We start from the raw sequence: 5415 nt of genomic DNA on the forward strand, positions 1-5415 counted from the left end.
TTGGCCCCTGCTTCCCACTGCACCCATATTGCCTACTGTTTTCTTCCTCATCGTTGTATTCCAGCTACTCTGACTCCCTCTGTTCCTCAAAGATGACATGCTCATTCCTGCCTCAGTCTTTTACTTATCATTCTTTCTCCTCCCTAGGTCTTCACATGCAAAACTCAGCTCACAGGTTACTTCTGGAGATAGTCCTTCCCTGACATCCTAATCCAAAGAATCTTCTCCAGTTACTTTCTATTGTGTCTGTATTAATCTGTTCGGGCAGCTGTAGATTGCTGCATAGACTGGGTAATTTAAACAACAGACATTTATTTCTCACTGTTCTGGAGACTGGGAAGTCCAAGGTCAAGGTGCCAGCTAATTCAGTTCCTGGTTAAGGTTCTCCTCCTGCTGAGCATGGTGGCTCATGCCTGTAATCCCAGCACTTTGGGAGGCCGAAGCAGGTGGGTCACGAGGTCAGGATATTGAGACCATCCTGGCTAACATGGTGAAACCACGTCTCTACTAAAAAAAAAATACAAAAAAATTAGCCGGCTGTGGTGGCAGGCACCTGTAGTCCCAGCTACTAGGGAGGCTGAGGCAGGAGAGTGGCACAAACCTAGGAGAGTGGCATGAACCCGGGAGGTGGAGCTTGCAGTGAGCTGAGATCGCGCCACTGCACTCCAGCCTGGGTGACTGAGCAAGACTCCATCTCAAACAAAAAAACAAAAAACAAACAAAAAGTTATCTTCCTGACTTGTAGATGGCCACTTTCTCGTTATGCTGTCATGTGGCAAACAGAGAGTGATTACTTTCAAAAGGCCCTATATCCACATACCTCACACTGGGGAATAGAGATCCAACGTATTAATTCTAAGGCAAAACAGTTCAGTCCAGAACAATGTGCCAATTGATACAAGAGTGGATGGATGGATGGATGGATGGATGGATGGATGGATGGATGGATGACTTCTGAGTGTATCCCTGTAAGATATAGAAGAAAAGTTTCTTTTCCCAAAACCGAACAGTGGATAGGTTCAGTGCCTCAGAAAATGTTTATGGACAGCAGATAAAAGTATTCTCTGGAGCTAACTGCCTGAATGCAAATCCCAGCTTTGCCACTTATAAATTATGTAACCTTGGGCAAGTTACTTAATCTCTCTGTTCTTCAGTTCCTTGTCTGCAAAATGCTGCTAATAATTATGTATTACATCAGTCATTAGAGCTGTTCACCAGCACTCTGATTCTTCTACTTCTAGGCACATAAGCCATGTCTTCCATGCCCACGTGAAGTCAGGTCTGGATACAAAATGCGAGCTGAAGTGACTGTGCCATCCCCTTGTGGAAGCTTTTAAGAGCCAATGTGAGAGCCAATTTTATGTTCTCTGACATAAAATCTGAGACATTCTATATGAAAGTCATTATCTTAGCCTGCATCCTGGGGTGGAGACAGAGTGGAACAGAATTCCCATGAACCTACAATGAACAAAGAGCATGAGAGAGAAACAAACTACTGAGATTTGGTGGTTGCTTGTTATCACAGCATAACTTAGCTAAGCTTGACAAATACACATATATACCAACTCACTGAGCTCTTGTAAGAATTAAATGAGGTGATGCAAGTAACATGATTCCAAAACATCTGGCACATAGTAGACACTATGTAAGTGCTTGCAATAATTACTACTCAATGAATGTCGAAGCTAAGACTAAAACTCACGTTTCTGATTTGCTTTCTAGGAAGCTGATTTGCTTTCTAGGAAACCAGGGCGAGTATTAAATGACCAGCGAGTAGGCAAGGCTAGGAGCAAAACTGCACATTTATTTTTGGTCCCCCAGCTTCAGGAAAGAAGGTGTGGGGGAGGGGTGAGGTCCCTCGGTCTCCGGCAGGGGAGGCCGGGGGAGTCACCCGGTGGAGCTCTCGGGCTGAGTTCCTACAGTCCCCACACGAGTGAGGGCTGAGGAAGGGCGCTGCAGGGCGCCCGCTGGGAGCTGCTTTTATGTCCTGGGCCTGGGAGTGGGCAGGCAGTGGGCGGGATGTAGGCGGGTCGGGGGCCGGGCAGTGGGCGTGGCTAGGCGGGTTCCGGTTTTTCTCCGTAGGAGGTCGGGTTGCGCCTGCGCAGTCGACCTGTGTCTTTCCCGGGCGCGGGAAAGCTGACGGTGAAGAACCCGGAAGTGTGCCATCTTGCCTCTGTTCCTCCAGTTTCCTGTAGCTATAATTATAAAACAAATTTTACTGCACTTTTTAATTCTTAAATCTACAAAGGAACAGTTGAGAGGAAGAGGGGAGGATCCACAGAAGCCTTACCTCCACATGCCTGCCACCTCTGGCTCTAAGAAACCCAGCACTGGGAAGGAATGAGGACAAGTTCCTGAGCACATGCAAGAGGACGGTCCCCTGATGGCTCTCTTGTGTTCTGCCAGGCCAATGATGCCATTGTTGGAGAAAAGAGCCGTGATCAATTTTCATTCCTGTTCATCTTTTCCGTCCTTCTTCTTTTCTTAGGGCTCAGAGTAAAATTATGTCTTAAGGGGAAAGTTCCAAGCAACACTACTTGCCAGGTTCTTCTAAGCAGAACGGACAAGTCATTTATTGCCAATCAACTTTGTAAGGAGACTAGAATTTCCTTAAACGAACTGGGTTGGTACCTCTGAAAAGCTTAGAGACACTTGAAAGCAAATAATAGAGTGTGGTCCAGTCTAGTCTATCTTATCAGTAACATAGCAGAAAGGAGTTAATAGGCATCAAAAATAATAAAATTTGTAGGTAATAAGAATGACAACTAGATGGCCGGGTGTGGTGGCTCACACCTGTAATCCCAGCGCTTTGGGAGGCCGAGACGGGTGGATCACAACGTCAGGAGATCGAGACCATCCTGGCTAACACAGTGAAACTCCATCTCTACTGAAAATACAAAAAATTAGCTGGGCTTGGTGGCGGGCGCCTGTAGTCCCAGCTACTCGTGAGGTTGAGGCAGGATAATGGTGCGAACCCAGGGAAACAGAGCTTGCAGTGAGCCAACATCACACCACTGCACTCCAGCCTGGGCGACAGAAAAAAAAAAAAAAGAGAATGATAACTAGATATCATGGAGACTTATGCCAGGCACTGCTGCTTCTAAGGACTTTATGTACCTTAATCGTTTAACCATCTCACTACACTACCAGGAAGTTACTAGTATTACCATCCTCATGGCATAGATGAGAAACTGAGGCACAAGAAGCTAAGGAACTCACCACTGACACCAAATAGAGCCAGGTTTAAGCCAAAGCCATCTGGCTCCAGCATCCATGCTTGTAGTTAGTGTGCTGTGCTGTCTCTCACCTGTTTAAGGTGTTATGCAGTTTCACACTTCCATGCCTTTGCACGTGATGTTTCCTCTGACATTTTAAAACCTAGCTCAAGAGACATCTCATCTGTGGAGCCTGCCTTGACCTCACCTCTAACCCTCTCCTTTGAGGCAGTCATTTACTTTTCTGTGACCTTCTCTGCCTTTATTACAACAAATTTCACACTAAGTCATGAGTAGTTTAGGGGCAGAGACTACATCTTAATAATCTTAGCATCTATGGTGTCTTGCACAGTTCCTGGCACAAAATAAAGGCTAATTCAATGTTATTAAATTGATTTGTAAGGATTCAAAAAACATGAGTACACAGAAGGTGATACAATATAGTGACAGATAACATTGGTTGTGAAGTCAGACTGCCTGGCTTCGAATCCTAGTCATTAATTTTCATAACTAACTGGTATGACCATGGACATATTACTTTATGTTTCTGTGCCTCAATATTTTCCTCCTATCCAATGGGTACAATAACAGTACATGTTGTAATGGATTATTACATGGATTAAATTAGATAATATAGCAAAGAACTTAACCTGGCACATAGTAGGTGCTCAATAAAAGTTGGCTCCTACTGCCTGAGCTTCCTGGTACATTTCTCACTAAAGATGTATTATAGCTATGCCTATCACTGACTAATGAGAAAAGAGCCTCATATGAGTATGGCTAAATGATGACAACTTGGCAGACTTAGAGGTGTAAACCAAATTATCTGTAGGCTGCAGGACTCTAGGTAATTTAGTCCGTGACCAACAGCAATCAGCAAAAGCACCCAGCATTTTTTTCCCATTCAGATGGACGGAGGCAAAGCAGTCAAAACTAGGGAAAGACAAATCACCTGAGAAAATTGATTACACCATTACCAGTTATTTTCTGGGACAATACTAATGTAGTTTTCATTTTTTCTTTTTCATGCCAGTCTTCTACTGCAAATTGCAAATAGTATATGCAATTCAGATTTCGCTGAAAAGGAGACTAGTTTTGAAGAAAGAAGGAAACGAAGCAATGGTGGGTAAACACATTCCTCCTGGATGGGCATGAACTACAGACTATTATACTCAGTATATAAGTGAAATGTAAAGTGAAGAATGTCCAGTATTAAAATTTAGACTAATGATGAAATGAACCTTAAACTGCACCATCAAAATTATTTTAATAACTGAATTAGAGGTGAAGACAGTAAACCAAAAAGCATAAAATGTTCTAATCCCTGTGTTAAGATGATCAGGTAAAGTATGCATAGTATACGTTTAGGATCTACATGCTAATTATACTGATTGGAAAAGGCATGGACAAATATCCCTTCTCTTTCTATCCCCTCAAGGAAAAAAGATTAAAATGGTGGAAATTCATCTCATTTTATTGTGAAACTGTTATAGCTCAGTATTAAAGAAAGACTGATCACTTACAGAAAATGCCCCTTTCATACCCAATCTGCTCTCTACATTACTAACATTACGGAATCCAAATATTGAGAAGCAGTAAAGTCGTGTCTTATTTAGACTTATTAGTCTTTTAAAACCTAAATAAGAGCCCAGATTTCTAGATAGCCTAGGTTTAAATCTGAGTTCCAAAATTACTATCTGACTCTGGGGTAGTTACTTATGCACTCTATGAGGTTCCTCACTTTATAATGGGAATAGTAATAAGTACCTAGATCACGTACTGTTGTAAGTAATTAGTAAATTAGTATGTCTGGTACATAATAAGCACTCAATAACTTTAATCATTATTATGTAACTCGTATGTGCTATTCCTAAATCTCCTTTAGAAAAGGATTGCAGGCCGGGCGCGGTGGCTCAAGCCTGTAATCCCAGCACTTTGGGAGGCCGAGACGGGCGGATCACGAGGTCAGGAGATCGAGACCATCCTGGCTAACACGGTGAAACCCCGTCTCTACTAAAAATACAAAAAACTAGCCGGGCGAGGTGGCGGCGCCTGTAGTCCCAGCTACTCCGGAGGCTGAGGCAGGAGAATGGCGTAAACCCGGGAGGCGGAGCTTGCAGTGAGCTGAGATCCGGCCACCGCACTCCAGCCCGGATGACAGAGCAAGACTCCGTCTCAAAAAAAAAAAAAAAAAAAAAAA

This window comes from Piliocolobus tephrosceles, chromosome 19, assembly GCF_002776525.5.
Source record: "Piliocolobus tephrosceles isolate RC106 chromosome 19, ASM277652v3, whole genome shotgun sequence".
Lineage (NCBI taxonomy): Eukaryota > Metazoa > Chordata > Mammalia > Primates > Cercopithecidae > Piliocolobus > Piliocolobus tephrosceles.